The following is an 18,565-nucleotide window of genomic DNA, read 5'->3' as shown; positions in this document are numbered from 1 at the left end:
GAGGCCTTCCCAGCCATGAGCACTACTGAGCATGCCCAAGACTGACTGTTCCCCTTGCCCATAGCTAGGGGGCGGACTGCTACAAATACAATGCTACTTTGTTATTCAAACATCACTAGTAGGTCCCTGTTGTCTACCACATCAAGTTGAAACTCCTTTGGTTGATATTCATGGCCCTCCACCATCTAGTGCTCTCCTTCTTTTCCAATCTTATCTCATATTGTCCTCTAGCCATAAATTCTTTACTTAGGCCAAATTGAATTATTGTTAGTTCTCCCAAAGGGCCATAGGTCTCCCACCCTAGATGCCATTTTTAGAATTCCCTTTTCTTTCCATTTTCACTTGCCTTTAAAGATGATCAAATTCCATCTCTTCATAAATTTTAGGATCATAGATTTAGAGTTGGAGGAAACTTAGAGATTATCTAGTCCAATCCTTTCATTTTAAGGGCAAAGAAACCAAGTTCTAATTAGGTTAATTGACTTTCCCTTGGTGACATAGACAGTAAGTTGTAGAATTGTGCTTTGAACCCTGATCAGTTGATTCTAGCTACAAATCTGTTGTCCAATTTCCCTCTACCCCATCCCTATTCCTTGGTAAATGGTTTTCTCTGAGAGTGTACCTGCTATAACACCTTCTAACTCATGCATTTAACATATGGGCTTCTATATTATATATCTATATCTATATCTATCTATCTATCTATCTATCTATCTATCTATCTATCTATCTATCTATCTATCTATCGGCAGATACTATAGTATTTTCCTAGTTCATAAGCTCCCCGAGGACAGGGCTGTGACCAAAGGTGAACTTGGTATGTCCCCCAGGCTTTGTCCAGAGGAGGCATTTAATCAGGTTTTGCTGAATTTGGTATTGTTATTGGTCTTCCCTTCCTCCACTCCTCCTCTCTGCTGATTTGATATTCTGTCCATCTAGTACTTTTTCTCAGTGTGTATCTGACACACTTCTAGTCTGTAAGGAACTGATAGTAAGAGAAAAAGGGAAAATTCCTTCTTCTTGCTGCCATTGACGCAGGTGGCCCAGGCCAGGGTTTGTCCTGTTCCTTCCCCATCTAAGAAGTGGGGGGACCAGGGAGGATTTTCTTTCTCTCTTTCACAGGGGCGGTGTGACAATTTGTCCACAGAACGCTTTGATACCATGGATAAAAAGCTCTTTGGAAAGCCAGAGTACATTTTTTTTCCCTTAAGGAAAAATAGAAAGAAGTCATCTGTTGCTAGGGAAACCGCAACCTTTGACTATGCTTATTTAGAGAAGAGAAATATTCAAGACTCCTCCTTGTAGTCAACAGAGGTTGTGTTTTGTGTTCTGTGGAAAAATAGCACCCCCCCCATGTACCAATTCCCCTCCCAGTTTTATCCTGAATAGATATGTTTTTATAATCATATACATGTTATTGAAATGAGTTTTTGAAAATAATTTATTCTCAGGGGAGTTAATTCTCCAATTTGCTCCCTCTTCAGCATTTGTCTTGTTTCTCTTAGAAACTTCCTTTGAAATCAGCAAGGTCTTTGGGTCTGGACAAGACATATGAAGCTGAAAAGAGAGGAGAAAGTGAACCTAGACCTTTGTCTGTGTCAAGCAGTGTAGACTTTATTGAGAAACTGGGCCTGGGGGAGCTGGAAACAAGTTGAATTTTCTTGGTATATAGTAAGAGATGAATAAATGCTTTTTGATTTTTTTTTCCATTAGGGAATTAACATTGATACAATCCTCAGCATTAGCACAGTGCATGGCACATACTAAGTGCTTAATAAATTCTTTATTGAATGACTGATTGTGAGAAAGGTACTTAGTAAACCTGGAGGAATTTTTAAAATGTGAGTTATTCTTATAATTTAAAAAAATTTATATTTCAAATTTACTTCCTCCCTTTCTCCTTCCCTACATGTTTAGAAGGCAAGAACTTGTTGCAGATATAAAGTCACACAAAACATATTTCTGCATTAGCAATATTCTTAAAAAAAGAAAGAGGAAGGGAAAAAATATGCTTCAATTTGTACTCAGAGAGGTGCATAGCATTTAAAAATGGGTTATTTGGAATTATTGTAGTTAATATATAGATCAAAATAGTTAAGTTTTTCATAGCTGATGATCTTTACCATATTGTTATTACTGTGTATGATGTTCTCCCAGTTCTGTACATTTTTCTTTTCATATGTTTATGTCATCCTAATTTTTAAACCATCCCTTCATCATTTCTTATAGCACATTAATATTCTATCTCATTCATATATCATAATTTATTCAGCTATTTCCCAAATGATGGTCATCCCCTCCATTTCTAGTTTTGCCACCACAAAAAGTTGCTACACAAAGTTTGGTATATATACATCCTTTTTACTTTGATCTCCTTGGAGGTGTAGACTGATTAGTGGTATTGCTGAGTCAAAGCATATGCACTAATTTGTAGCTTTTTGAATATAGTTCTAAATTGCTCTCCAGTATAACCGAACAAGTTTGCAACTTCACTAACTTCACCATTAGTACACCTATTTTCCTATATTTTTCCTCTCCTATATTTGTCATTTTTCTTTTCTATTATCTTAGCCAATCTAATAAATGTTAAGTGGTACCTCAGGGCTGTTTAAACTTGAATTTCCCTTAATAATGGTGAGTTAGAGCATTTTAAAATATAATTATTGATAGTTTTCATTAATTTCCTCTAGAAACTGCCTGTTCTCATCCCTTGACCATTTTTCATTTGGGGAATAGTTCTTATTCTTATAAATTTTTGTTCATCTCCTTACATATTTGAGAAATGGGTCCTTTATCTGGGAAACTTGCTTCAAAGATTTCCCATTTCCTATTTCTCTTCTAATTATAAGTACTTTGATTTTGTTTCTTTAAAAACTTAAAAAAATTATGTAATAAAATTATCCATTTAGTTCCCATGAATCTCTCTGGCTCTTGTTTTGTCATGACCTCTTCCCCATACATAGATCTGCCAGGCATTTCTTCCATATTCCACTAAATGTCTTATAATATCACACTTTATTTCTATATCATTCATTATTTGGAACTTATGTTGACATAAAAGATGAGATGTTGGTCTATATCTAATTTCTTTTTGAACCCTTACCTTCTGGTTTGTATCAATTCTAAAACATAAATGTGGCAAAGCCAGGCAGTTGGAGTTGAGTGACTGGCCCAGGATAACACAGCTAGGGAGTGTCTGAGGCCAGATTTGAATCCAGGTCCTCCTGACTCCATGTCTGGGTCTCTATACCCAGTGTTACTAGCTGGCCCTATGCTGCATTTATATCCATTTAAATTCTTATTATTTGAATGAGAACTATAATTCCATTATTTAAGATACTCTCAATGAGGAAACTCCTTCTAACAATGAAGATTAGCATGAGTGGTACAATTTGTCACTCTAGACCCTTGCTTGGAGACATTGAAAGGTTAAGTGACTCACCTCAGGTGACATATAATAGGTATTTGTCAAAGGTTGGTCCTGAACCCAGGTCTTCATGAATCTGAGACCAGCTCTTTAGTCACTCCTCCATAATGTTGCTATGAGTTACCATGATTAACCATTCTACCTTCCTGCTGAATAAATGACTTTCTCAAGATTCTGTTTTGGTGTCCAAATTCACATCTTTATTGAATGGAGTTTGTAAATACTCAGCTTTAGGAATTTAAAGTCCTCAATTATTATTAGGCTTTATAGAGATTATTCTGTCACAGAATCACAGAATCTTAGAGTTGGAAGTGATCTAAGTTGCTATCTAGTCTTGCCTATAACAGAAAAGAAATCCCTCCTATCATATACTTGAGGAGTAGTTAGCTAGACTGAACTTAAAATACTGTAATAAAAGAGGACCCAATGTTATATAAACCAATTGTACCTTTGGAAAACGTGGATTATGAGTATTTTTCTTGGACTCAGACTCATTTTGTTATTTTTACAATTTCAATTCATTGATTCTTGTTTCTGGATACTGAACACAACAAATCTGATTCTTTCCCCACATATAAGCACTTCCCATACTTAAACCATAGATATAATGATCTCCTTCACTCCATTCTTCTAAAAGGTAAAATCCTCAATTTCTTTAACTGATCTCCTTATAACTCTAGACCTTTCACACTCCTGGTTGTCCTCCTTTAGGTACTCAATCAGCTCATCATTTTCTTTGTTTCTTGAAAAGTTCTAGAAAATTCCAGAAGGAAAGAAAGAAAGAGAAATATAAAAATGAAACATCCTCTACTCATAAGAAGATTACATTCTGTATGAATGGTTGCCACTTGACTCTGCTAGAAGTACTGAATGCTCAAATTGGAATCTGGGCTCCCCCAGTTATAATTAGCACCAGACACTTATCAGTTGTAATCCAGTATGAGTCATTTAACTTTCTCAATCTCAATTTCTTCATCTATAAAATTAGAGTAGTAACAATTACATCCAACTCCCAATGTTGTTAGGAAAAGTGAATTAGTAATTTTACATATTTATAAAATTGCAATTTAAACTTCTTGAATTTTAAAGTACTACTTAAAAACTAAATAGTAGTCTATGAACACTTTTTGATCTTTTTAGGTATATTACTCACTAACCAAAAATTCATCTTATACTTGTGAAGTTAATTTTTTTATTTTATTTTTTTGAATTAATTTATTTACTCAATTTAGAACATTATTCCTTGGTTACAAGAATCACCTTATATCCCTACCTCTCCTCTCTCCACCCTTTCCGCAGCCAACATGCAATTTCATTGGGTATTTCATATGTCTTTGGTCAAAACCTATTTCTGTGTTGTTGGTGTTTGCATTAGGATGTTCATTTAGAGTCTACATCCCCAGCCAAATCCCCTCTACCCATGTACTCAATCAGTTGTTTTTCTTCTGTGTTTCTACTCCCATAGTTTTTCCTCTGAATGTGGATAGTGTTCTTTCTCATAAATCCCACCAAGTTGATCACGATCACTGTATTGCTGCTAATGGAGAAGTCCATTACATTTGATTGTACCACAGTGTATCAGTCTCTGTGTACAATGTTCTCCTGGCTCTTCTCCTTTCACTCTGCATCAATTCCTGGAGGTCATTCCAGTCCCCATGGAATTTCTCCACTTTATTATTCCTTTGAGCACAATAGTATTCCATCACCAACATATACCACAATTTGTTCAGCCATTCCCCAATTGAAGGACATCCCCTCATTTTCCAATCTATTTTGACACCACAGAGAGTGCCACTATGAATATTCTTGTACAAGTCTTTTTCCTTATTATCTCTTTTGGGTACAAACCCAGCTGTGCTATGGCTGGATCAAACGGCAGACAGTCTTTTATCACCCTTTGGGCATAGTTTCAAATTGCCCTCCAGAATGACTGGATCAATTCACAATTCCACCAGCAGTGCATTAATGTCCCAAATTTGCCACATCCCTTCAAGTATTCATTACTTTTCTTTGCTGTCATGTTGGCCAATCTGCTAGGTGTGAGGTGATGCCTCAGAGTTGTTTTGATTTGCATCTCTCTGATTAAAAGAATAGAACACTTTTTCATGTGCTTATTAATAGTTTTGATTTCTTTGACTAAAAATTACCTATTCATGTCCCTTGCTCATTTATCAATTGGAGAATGGCTTGATTTTTTGTACAAATGATTTAACTCATTCTAAATTTGAGTAATTAGACTTTTGTCAGAAGCTTATGTTATGAAGATTATTTCTGCAATTGTTGCTTCCCTTCTAATTTTGGTTACACTGGTTTCATTTGTACAAAAACTTTTTAATTTGATGTAATAAAAATTATTGATTTTACATTTTGTGATTTTCTCTAGCCCTTGTTTGGTTTTAAAGTCTTTCCTTTCTCAAAGATCTGACATGTATACTATTCTGTGCTCACCTAATTTGCTTATAATTTCCTTCTCTATATTCGTCATTCACCCAGTCTGAGTTTACCTTGGTGTAGGGTGTGAGATGTTGATCCAAACCTAATCTCTCCCACACCATCTTTGAATTTTCCCAGCAGTTTTTATCAAATACTGGGTTTTGGTCCCAAAAGCTGGGATCTTTGGGCTTATCATAGACTGCTTTGCTGAGGTCACTCACCCCAAGTCTTTTGCATTGATCTTCTGTTCTGTCTGTTAGACAATAACAAATTGTTTTTATGAATATTGCTTTATAGTATAGTTTGAGATCTGGGACTGCCTCTTACCTTTCCATTTTTTTCATGATTTCCCTAAATATCCTTTCTCTTTTGTTCTTCCAAATTAACTGTGATATGTTTTGTTTTTTTTTAATTCAGTAAAAAAAAAAGTTTTTTGTTAATTCAATGGGTATGGCACTAAATAAGTAAATTAGTTTGGGTAGAATTGTCATTTTTATTATGTTAGCTTGTCCTACCCATGAACAATCGATGTTTTTTCTATTCTTTAGATCTAGTTTAATAGGGTGAAGATTTTTTTTTTTGTAGTTGTTTTCATATAGTTCCTGTGTTTGTCTCGGCAGAGAGATTCCTAAGTATTTTATATTGTCTAGGGTAATTCTAAATGGAATTTCTCTTTCTAATTCTTGTTGCTGAGATGTGTTGGAGATGTATAGAAATGCTGATGACTTATGTGGGTTTATTTTGATTCCTGCAACTTTCCTTAAGTTGTTCATTATTTTGACTAGCTTTTTGGTTGATTCTCTGGGGTTCTTTAAGTAGACCATCATGTCATCTGCAAAGAGTGATAGCTTGGTCTCCTCATTGCCCATTTTAATACCTTCAATTTCTTTTTCTTCTCTAATTGCTACTGCTAGTTTTTCCAGTACAATATTAAATGAGAGGTGATAATGGGCATCCTTGTTTCATTCCTGATCTCATTGGGAAGGCTTCTAGTTTATCCCCATTGCAGAAGATGTATGCTGATGGTTTTAGGTATATACTGTTTATTATTTTTAGGAAAAGCCCTTCTATACTATCTAGTGTTTTTAATACGAATGAGTGTTGTATTTTGTTAAAGGCCTTTTCTGCATCTATTGAAATAATCATGTGATTTTTATTAGTTTGCTTATTGATATGGTCAATTATGTGGATGGTTTTCCTAATATTGAACCATCCTTGCATTCCTGGTATAAATCCCACCTGATCATAATGAATAACCTTCGTTATCACTTGCTGGAGTCTTTTTGCTAGTATTCTATTTAAGATTTTTTACATCTATGTTCATTAAGGAGATTGGTCTATAGTTTTCTTTCTCTGTTTTTGACCTGCCTTGCTTTGAGATCAGTACCATATTTGTGTCATAAAATGAATTTGGTAGAATTCCTTCTTGGCTTATTCTGTCAAATAGTTTGTATAATATTGGGATTAATTGTTCTTTCAATGTTTGATAGAATTCATTTGTGAATCCATCTGGACATGGGGATTTTTTCTTAGAGAGTTCTTTGATGGCTTGTTCAATTTCTTTTTTTGAATATGGGGATGTTTAGGTAATCTATTTCTTCCTCTGTTAGTCTAGTCAATTTATATTTTTGTAAATATTCATCCATATCACCTAGATTGCCATATTTATTGCCATATAATTGGGCAAAATAATTTTTAATGATGCCCTTAATTTACTCTTCATTAGAGGTGAGTTCTCCTTTTTCATCTTGGATACTGTCCATTTGGTTTTCTTCTTTCCTTTTTTAAATTAGATTGACCAGTACTTTGTCTATTTTATTTGTTTTTTCAAAGTACCAGCTTCTGGTATTATTTATTAAATCAATAGTTCTTTGACTTTAAATTTTATTAATTTCTCCTTTGATTTTTAGGATCCCTAATTTAGTTTTCACCTGAGGATTTTAATTTGTTTACTTTCAAGTTTTTTAATTTGCATGCCCAATTCATTGACCTCTGTACTCTCTAATTTGTTAATATATGAAATCAAGGATATGAATTTCCCTCTGAGTACTGCTTTGGCTGCCTCCCATAGATTTTTAAAGGATGTCTCATCATAGTCATATTCTTCAATGTAATTATTGTTTCTATGATTTGTTCTTTAACTAACCAGTTTTGGAGAATCATATTGTTTAATTTCCAATTAATATTTGATTTGCCTCTCCATGTACCCTTACTAATTGTTATTTTTATTGCATTGTGGTATGAGAATATTGCATTTGTTATTTCTGCTCTTTTTTACTTGTTTGCAATGTTTTTATGCCCAAATTAATGGTCAGTCTTTGTGAATGTATCATGTGCTCCTGAAAAGAAGGTGTATTCTTTTTTGTCCTTATTTATTTTTCTCCATATATCTACTAACTCTAATTTTTCTAAGATTACATTCATTTCTCTTATCTCTTTCTTATTTATTTTTTGGTTTGATTCATCTAGTTCTGATAGAGGAGGATTCCAGTCTCCCAATAGTATAGTATTTTTATCTATTGTATCCTTTTGCTCCACTAGTTTGTACTTTAGAAATTTGGGTGCTTTGCCATTTGGTGCATACCTGTTGAGTACTGATATTTCCTCATTGTCTATACTGCTTTTTATCAGGATGTAATTACCTTCCCTACCTCTTTTAACTAGATCTATTTTTACTTTGGCTTTGTCAGATATCATGATTGCAACTCCTGCCTTCTTTTTTTATCAGTTGATGCCCAATAGATTTGGCTCTATCATCTTAATTTTACCCTATGAGTGTCTACCTTCCTCATGTGTGTTTCTTACAGACATTTTATTGTAGGGTTTTGGTTTTTAATCCACTCATGTATTCACTTGTGTTTTATGGGTGAGTTCATTCCTTTCACATTCAGAGTTATAATTATTAGCTGTGTATTTTCCAGCATTTTGATTTTTACTCCAAGTTCTGTCTTTTCTTCTTTCAGTATTTAATCAGTCCCCCTAATTCACACCTGTATTTTACTTCCCTTTCTACCTTATCCCTTCTTTACCCCCCTTATTTTCTTTACAGTCTTTTTAAACTTTCCCCCTCCCTCTCCCTCCCTTGTACTGCTTCTCTTCCCACCAGTCTGTTTGTTTCCCTTCTACTTCCCTATAGAGCCCAAGTCAATTCTCTGCCCCAATGGATTTGATCATTCTTCCCTCTTTAAGTCAATTTCAATGCAGGTAAGAGTTGAATATTTCTTATCTCTGACTTATTTAATCTCCCAGTGTATTAATGTTCTCCCCCCTCCCACCATGAACTTCTTTTTGACATATAAATTTACCCCCTTTTGTTTCTTTTCCCATTTATTTTAGTATTAACCACTTTTTTAGCTCTGGTTATATATATATATATATATATATATATATATATATATATATATGTATGTATGTATATATTTATACATATTTATGTATACATAGTAATGTCTTTGCATTTCGTCCTATACAGTTTTTCACTGTTCCCTCTAAGTGTAATTCTTCTAGGTGTCCAGGTGATAATAAAAAAAAAATTTAAGAGTTACCAATGACCTCTTTTCTTTCTCATAGGAATACATAACAATTCAACTTATTGGGTCTCTTAAAAAAGTTTTATTTTGGTTGTTTTGTTTTTCTTCTTTCCCTCTTTCTTATTTACCTTTTAATGATTTTCTTAAGTTCTGTGCTTGGGCATCAAACTTTCTGATCAGGTCTGGTCTTGTTTTTTTTTTTTTTTACAAATGCTTAGAATTTTTCTATTTTGTTAAATGTCCATACTTTCCCCTGTAAGAATATAGTCAGTTATGCTGGGTAATTGATTCTTTGTTGTAGACCTAGTTCCCTTGCTTTCTGGAATATCATATTCAATGACTTTTGGTCCTTCAGTGTAGATGCAGCCAGATCCTGTGTTATCTTTACTGTGGTTCCATGATTTCTGAATGACTTCTTAGCAGCTTGTAAGATTTTTTACTTGGTCTGATAGTTCTTGAATTTGGGTATAACATTTCTGGGTGTTGTCAGTTGGGGATTAAGTACAGGAGGTGATCTCTGGATTCTTTCTATCTATACTTTTCCCTCTTGTTCTAGAAATATCAGGGCAGTTTTCTTGGATAATTTCCTGTAGTATGATATCCAGGCTTTTTCTTTTGTCATGATCTTCTGCTATACCAATATTCTTAAGTTGTCTCTCCTGGAACGATTTTCTAAATCTTCTGTTTTCTGAATAAGGTGCTTCATATTTTCCTCAATTTTTTCATTCTTTTGATTTTGTTTTATAGTGTTCTCCCGCCTTGTGAAGTCACTTGTTTCTAGTTGTTGTATTATGGTTCTTAAAGTCTGGATTTCATCCCTGGCTATTTGGTCATCCTTCTCCTTCTGGTCTGATTTTCTTTGGAGGTCATCTTTCATCTTCTTTGCCTCATGTTTCACCTCTTTTTCCTTTTCTTTTGGCTTCTATGCCTCCTATTTCATTTCCTTTGCCTCATTTTCAAGATTGTTGATTTTGGCTATCAAGGCATTATTCTCTTGTTGGTTTTTTTTTTCATGTTCCTCTGTTTCCAGATGACTTATCTCAGTTTTAAAATTCTTTTCCCGGTTGTCTTCAGCCTCTCTTAATTGTGTTTTGAATTGCATTTTGAATTCTTCCACAGCTTGTATCCAATTCACTTGGGTTTCTGTTTTTTTGCTTGGTCTTCCCTCATCCTTCTCTGTTTCTGTTTGCTCTTTGTTCATTGCCTGTATAGAAGCTATAGATTGTAATTTCTTTTTTCTTTTTCTGTTGTTTGCTCATATTTACCCCTTCTTTACTCCCTGCAGTTGCCTGAGCTCCTGCTTCTCTCTTTTGTTGTTGTTTTGGACTTTTCTGTCAGCCTTCACCTTTGAGGTTTGTCAGTAAATCTCTCAGTGCAGTCTGTGGGCAGGGGTGTTTGATGTTGAGCCTCCCTGCCCTCTGGAGGCTTTGATGGGATTAAGTCCACCAGTCTGTGGGGGAGGGGTGTTGGAACTTGAGCTTCCCTGGCCTCTGAAGGCTTCTATGGGATTAAGTCCAGCTGGGTTGCTAAATGTGCCCTGAGGCCAAAACCTTGGGAAGGGGAAGGTGATATGATGTGTCTCTGCTGCTGCCACTAGGTTGCCTTCTCAGCACTCTGCATTTCTTCTCTAACTGCATTCCAACTGACTGTGTTGGATGCTCTGAGCCTGGCACTGCTTTGCCAACAAGATACTCCCTCCAGACCATCACCTTTGCCTGCCCAGAGGTTCCAGCTGCCACTGGAAGCTTAGTGCTCTAGGTGAGGGAGGGGTCCTGGGACCTTCCTTCTTCCTTCCCTTTAAACTGGAGTGTTCTCAAATTCTGGCTTTTGGGGGTGTATCTTTTAAGTTGAGTCCAGCAGGAGAGTTCCTTGGCAATGTCTTGTGGTTAGGTTTGATTTTTCAGTCCCCTAGGAGCATTTAGTTTGTAATTGGTAAGGAAGGGTTTTCAGAGGTTTGAACATTTGCTAACTCTACGCCATGATCTTGACTCTACCTTTGTGAAGTTAACTTTTTAAACCTAAGTAAAATATTTAATATATATTCCTCTTTTTTTTCATATTATTGAATTCATCCCAGTTGTAAACCTCAAAATTTCTTAGACTTATAAATGTTGGAAATTTCACCATTGGGAAATTTCATACTTGAAAAATTTCCTATTGATAGTGGGTCTTGACTATTGGAATGTGAACCCCATTGGCATGGGAGGTTCCTTCTTCTACCTTCTTAAGATTACTTTAGTACAGAAACCTTTTGCTGATTCCAATTTAACTTAAGGAGAAAAGAGAAAAGAGAAAAAGTTTTTTATACTCACGTGTTCTAGCAGCTGTGTCTTTAAGCCAAGTTTTTTGTTAAAAAAAAAAAGAGGGACTAAGTGGTGAGACGGTATAGTAAAAAAGCAAGGAATTTCAGAAGTTTTATTGAGAGGATTCTTTAGACTCCCGTGTGGTCAGCCACAATGTTACAAGGGAATCACTTTAAAAGACTAATAAATATTAATTTAAGGTCACCAAGGAATTCAGCTATGTAATTCCTTAATGAAAACTCAAGTCTGCAGTCAATCTTTTATGGAGTTTAATTACAATAGGAGGAAGAAAGGAATTAGAGATAGAGAGAGAGAAAAAGGGAGAGAAGGGAATAGGGCTTAAATACCCCTTCTGTTTTGGCTGGGCCAAAAAGCCCAAGCCCTTAGATAGCTGGGGCAAAGAAAAAAGATCAGTCCCTATTACTCACGTGACCAAAATGGAGAAACAGTCTCAGAGGCCCCCACCTTCAGCTTCCCTCAGAACAAGCTTCTCAGAGCACAACGCAACCACTCCGGCCAACTCCTCAACCACCACCCCGAGTCTTCAGACTCCTCTCTCTTTAAGGAAACCATCCAAGTTGCCTCCCCTCAGTCCTCACATCTACCAATCACCTGTCCATCAATTTCCCTGTGCCAATGGAGGCTCTAGCTTAAACCCAGGACCGCCCAGAGGTCTCTGGCTTTTGCACATGTCTGTTGAAGGTCATATTTTCAAATAATTAAATCTTTGATCCTTTGCTACAGCCCTTTCTAAATCCTGTTAACCTGAGTAGGGTAGAGATTGGAATAATTAAATTTTGATCTATGGTGCAGCCCTTCCTCAATCCTGTTAGGACTGAATAGGGTGGAAATTGATTCCAAGTATCTCTATTGTATCAATTCTAAAATCAATCATGACTCAAAGAAATTCCTGTTCTATGCTTAAGCATAGGTCAAAGTCCTTTCCATTGTTCAGCAAAAGGTTTCTGTCCTAAAGTAATCTTAAGAAGGTAGGAGAAGGAACCTCCCATGCCAATGGGGTTCACATTCCAATAGTCAAGACCCACTATCAATAGGAAATTTTTCAAGTATGAAATTTCCCAATGGTGAAATTTCCAACATTTATAAGTCTAAGAAATTTTGAGGTTTACACAGTGCCTAATCTGTCAAGATTTTTTGGGATCCCCACTCTATAGCATAGTGTCAGCTTATTCTCCACAGATTATATTATCTTTAAATTTGTCACTTATGCCTGTTTTCGAATCATTAATAAAAAAAAAATTATACAACATAGCTCCAAGCACAGATCATTGAGGAACTTCTTTGGAAACCACTTTGCTGAGTTAACATTGCACTCCTTCTTTTACTAGATACTTAATGAGTACATCTTGAGTCTAGCCATTCAACAAGTGATAAATATGTCATTTCTATTATTATCTAGCCTGTGTCTCCTCATCTTTTTCTACAAGCATAATATAAAAGAATTAGCTTTGCTAAAATCTTGATAATTTATCTCTATAATATGTCACTGATCTCTTAGTTTACTAATACTGTCAAAAAATGGAAGCTTATTCTGACATGACCTGTTCTCGGTGAAACTGTGCTCATTCTTCGTAATGTGACAGAGGCTGGCACTAGAGAAAAAGTGCCAAGCTGAAGAGTATGTGAAATTGATCACCTTGACAGGGGAGGGGCCCCAGGAGTGCGTTCCTGAGGAGGAGGATACTCTGGTGGGGAGAGCAGAGAGGGTCTCTCTGTCTTGAGAAGCCAAAGAGAGAAGGTGAGAAAAAGACTTTCTCCTGATGGTAACACACTTTTCCTGCTGGTGACTAGAAATCTATTCCCCCAACACTTCCCAATTGAAGGAACTTCTGAAGAGAAACCTGAGCAGACTTTACCACAGCTCCTGTTGCCCAGAGGGGAGTCAACCTGACCTTCTCTCAGGGGGCTCAGGCTGCCAAGGCCTGAGTTCCCCCCAAACTCAAGGAGGGAGGGGAAAGGGTTTAGATAGAGACAGGGACCCCTTCTCCCCACTTTCATTTTTCCATTCTTCCCCACCCATTATTCCTTTGTATTACCTGATTGAGTTAACATTAAGAGCTATCTGTTCTCCAAGCTGAGTGTGAGTGAACAGATCAAGGGAAGACCTTTTGGTCTCGAGTAGTGCAGGGGTGACAAGAGGGACAAGAGCGAATCTGCGAGAGCAGCTTTAGCTAAGGAGGGAAGGCAGAAGGGGGAAAATCTTCCAATCCCCTCTCCTCTCTCTGGGATGACTTATTATATCTGCTATCTCCATTGAACCCCACTTTGAAAAGGGGGTTCTCCTCTCCTTCCCCCTCTACATATCAAAAGTCCAAGCTTCCCTGGGATACAGAAACTTCCCCTCTTTTATTTTTTTTAATATAGTAATCCATGTTTCCTTTTGGAGTGGTTCACTGACCATCTATTTATAACATTCTAAAATTTCTCCAGAATCAAAGGTGATCTCAGTGGTTAATGGTCTGCAGACTTTATTTTCAACTCACCTCACCACACCTCCTTTTCTTTTCTTTTTTTAAATTGGGAGGATGTTGCCTTTTTCCAGGTAGGTAGGTCCTCTTCCATTATATATGATCTTTTGGTAACTCCACGTTCTAATTATGTCACTTTTTATAATACCTACAGACATAATTCTTTTGAATGAGGTGAACTGAATTTATCAAATGCAGCTAAGTACACTCTTATTATTTCAATACCTAGCTTAAATTTGAAGAGCCTGATATCCATTTTTGCTTTATTATTTCTAATGCAAAGTTCATTTCCTGGGCAGAAAAAGTAGAAACAAAAGAAGCATCAAATTAGTCTTCTCTCTTGTCATTTGTCATCATACTATCAACTCCACATAATGGTCCTATCTCTCTTTTGAATCTCTTCTTTCCTCCAACATAGCTTAAAGAAAAACAAAAAGCCATTTTTTATTGTCCTTGGCTTTCTTCATCATCTTCAGCCCATCCTGAGCTTTAGAAATACTGACATAATTTCTTTAGACTCATGCCACACTCTTAAATTAATCATTTTACCTGGAGTTGCTTTCATCTATGCATATATTTTAAAAATCTAGGTTGGCAAGTTTGCTGTGTAGCAACTCAGACTTCTTAACATAATTCCAATTTCTTTCTCATTGGAATTGTTTACTTTTGTATCTTCAGGATTTCATTCTTCAGTTTTTTCTATTCTTCATGCTGGCTTCTCCAATAGAAATTTTGTCCCAGGGATCCTACTCATGTTTCCTCTAAATTCTTTGAAACCTGCTCTCTCCAAATCCAAGATGCTTGTCAGAAGATATCTGTCTTTGCTCTCATAAAGTCTACCACTTCCCTCGTAAGCAAAGATTGTTTCATTTTGACTTTGTATTCTTAATGGCTAGTGCATAGTAGGTGTTTAATAAATACTCATATTCTTTTTCTACTTCAAGATCCAGTTCTTCCCTGTTAGTGAGAATCAGTTTCAAGAGAGAATTTAATCTTGCTAATTCCTCTTCCTTTGTAAGGATTAGAGATGAATCATTAAGGCAAATCAAGAAGGCATTTGCTTTTTCTTTTATCAGAGAAAGAGAGGGAAAGATAGGGAGAGTGAGAGAGAAAGACAGAGGGAATGAGAGAAATAATTAAAGAAAAAGAGAAAGAGATAGAGGAGAGAGAAAGAAATAGCTACATAGAGGAGAAGGGAGAAAAGAAAGGGAAGAGAGCGGGTTTGGAAAGAGAGGAAGAGAAAGAGAGCAGATAGCCTGATAATTTTTCATTGCCTCTATATCCTACCTATGTGCAGACTTTGCTATCTGTTTCCCAATCTCATGATCTTTTTCTTCTTTCTCTGGTCTGTCATTTATTCTGACAAAAATCTTATCTCTTTTCTTTATACTGGCAAATATGGGTCATTGTATTGTATTTTGTTCTTAACTACTTTTTTTGTTGTTGAGAGAGCTCAATTTTGAAGGAGGAAATATTTCGAGTAATATTTGTAAGGTTAAAAGTAAAGTCATAAATATAATTCTAAAATAATTCTACACTCATTAAAAATGGTGCTAATTCCCAAATGAAATACTGACCACTCTCTTCCTCCTAACTAAATCTTATTGTCCATTTTATATGCTTATCTGTATGTATTTACTGATGAATATATGTATTTATTCAATGGCCTGCCCTTCTAAATTTCTTTTTTTACTGTGTAAATTGTATCTTTCACAAAATAAACAAAAGAATAATGCAAATTTTATAAAGAATTCAAATAAGTGAAGACCTACCTTGAATAAAATGCTCTGGGCATAGGGCCACAAGAGTAGGGGGAAAAGTGGGACAAAAGGAACATTTGGAAGTGATTAGTTGATGGGGGTATGGGTGTACCTAGGTTTTATCTCAGATATAACTGGATCTCAGTCACTGCAGGAAGCAATGGGTAAAGGTTTAGAGACAACAGCAAAAGGCTGGAGACCATTGTGGCATTTCACAGAAGCTGCCCTAGAATATGGCACAGTTGGATCTTTAAAAATAAGTTATTATTAGTATTGTTTGTTTCTTACATCATAGTTATCCCCAAACTCCTTCCTCTCCTTCAGAGAGACATCTCAGATAGCAATTTTTTTTTGAGGGAAAAAAATAGTCCAACTGATTAATCATTGAAAAAAGTCTGAAAGTATGTGCAATATGTAACACTTTCTTCTAATTTGATTTTTTTTATGTTGTTATTTTTTCCTAGCTACTTGATGGTCTGACTGCATAAAATGGTGATGCAGATATGATTTGATATCAGTAATCAGAATTATATATTAAGATGTGATAAATTTCATTTTGGGGGAAATTGTTCAGTTATATTGCAACTGTGTCTAGCATTTTCAGACTGTCTCTTTGAAGAAAACATTGAGATATATTGAATTCTTAGTGATTTATAAGCCTCTTGTCTTTAACTTCTTAAAACTAAACCTTATTTTCCAACTTGAAGTTTTGCCATCATGCCATTATCTGTTATACCCATTTCTGAATTGATGACAATGAATATCAAAGGTTATCCTATTGTTTGGGAGGATTTGTCAAGTCCATGGTAAAATTTCTATACCTCATCATTCTGGGTAACAGATAATGTTTACATAAACTTTAGTTGTGCTCCTTTTGCTTATCCTAATCATGAATACTGCGGATCAGTTTTGTACTTAGGGTGGAGAAGAATTGAATTATGATCCTGTATCATATGCTAATTAGCTGTGTGATCCTGGTAAAATCATATAATTGTTTTTGCCTCAATTTTATCTGTAAAATGGAAACAATAATTGCACCAACTTTACAGAGTTATTATGAAGATCAAATGGAATATAAATATCTATTTCTATATATCTCACACCAAGATTTGCAAACCTTAAAGTTCTTTGTGTTATTATTATCTTAATACTTCAAGATGAAATAACTAAGTTTCTTATAAATGACTTTTGGGGAAATAAAAAATTAATGTCACCATCTCTGTCTTTGACACTTCCAAGAGAACTAATAACCCATCCTTTCAGTTATCTGAAATATTCCATATTTCATGTAGTCCAGTTGACTTCTGACTTTCATTTTTCTACCACAAAAATAGGACAGATGGAGTTAAATAAAATGAATTCATATGGACAGCAAGTGGCACAACTTTGTGACTTTCATCACAGCATTTGGTAGCCTACAAGTAGGGACAGAAAAACACAAAAAACAGCAATGTTATGGTGTTCTGAAGTTGAAGAGTGGTATAACACAAAAGATTTTTTAAAAAGGAGGCAAAGAATACAGTGGTAAAGGAGAATGCTTTTTTTGATTTATCAATTATAGGGTCAAGACTATGACAGAAGAATAAGACCTGAAGAGGAGTTGCTAGAGAAATGAGAAGCTGGAGATTATAATAAGGATAAAGAATAGGTTTTCAAGGAGTCAGACAAAGAAAGAAATGGAAGAGAAACAGATTTGGGTCAGAGAGAAAGAATTTCAGAATTTAGTGTAATGGAGGTTCTACATTATGGGGTGATGTTGATGTTTAAGATACGACCGCCTGTAGTGAAGTCAGAGGTAGTTTAGAAATGGAACATACAGGATTTGTAGAAAGAGGGGAACTCACTGAAGAGCATTTGAACATTGAAGCCACTGAGAATGAGAGCAAAGGTTAACATGAAGTTGTTGACTGAGTCAGATACTAAAATCCTTGCAAAAGGAGGTACAGTAGCTGGTAGACTGATAAGTAACAGCATTATGTGTATGGACAAAGTTGTGTCATTGAATGGATAGGGTTGAACCAGCTGAACTTTGGGGTTTCTTCTTGCCCTAAATAACTAACTATGAGGCATGGTAGGGAACTTGGCAGAAGCATCTGTTTATCCTCATGGAATCCTTGATGGTTCTTTCTAAATTATTTTGAGAATTAAGTGGGGAAGGGAGGAAACTGAAAATGGATAGAGCATCTTATAATAGACTATCATTATTATTAGGACCAGAGGACATGGATCTGGAGCTATAAGAAGTCATCTAGTCTAACCCCTTCATTTTACATAGAGAGAAACTGAGACCCAGGGAGGCTAAGTGACTTTTCCAAAGCCACAAAGGTAGTAAATGTCAAAGGTGGGATTTGAATTGAGCTCTGACTGCAGAGCCATTGTTTTTTTCTTCTGTACCATGTTGTCTCACAAAGACAATAAATGATGCCTCTGCTGGCTTTGTTATTGCTGGCTCAAGATAAGAAAGCTGATGAAGACTCTGTGTCTTCCTGTGTGGAATAAATGTCAGGCCTGTAAATAGAGAGAATGTGTTCTCTCTTGCTGTTTTGAAAGGTCAGTCACTTCCTTGGGTAGAATGACAAAGCCTTGGGCCTTATTAGTGGGACTGGATATGTTTTGCCCATAT

This window comes from Monodelphis domestica, chromosome 6, assembly GCF_027887165.1.
Source record: "Monodelphis domestica isolate mMonDom1 chromosome 6, mMonDom1.pri, whole genome shotgun sequence".
NCBI lineage: Eukaryota > Metazoa > Chordata > Mammalia > Didelphimorphia > Didelphidae > Monodelphis > Monodelphis domestica.
The sequence above is the reverse complement of the archived record's forward strand: the minus strand, read 5'-3'. Positions refer to the sequence as shown.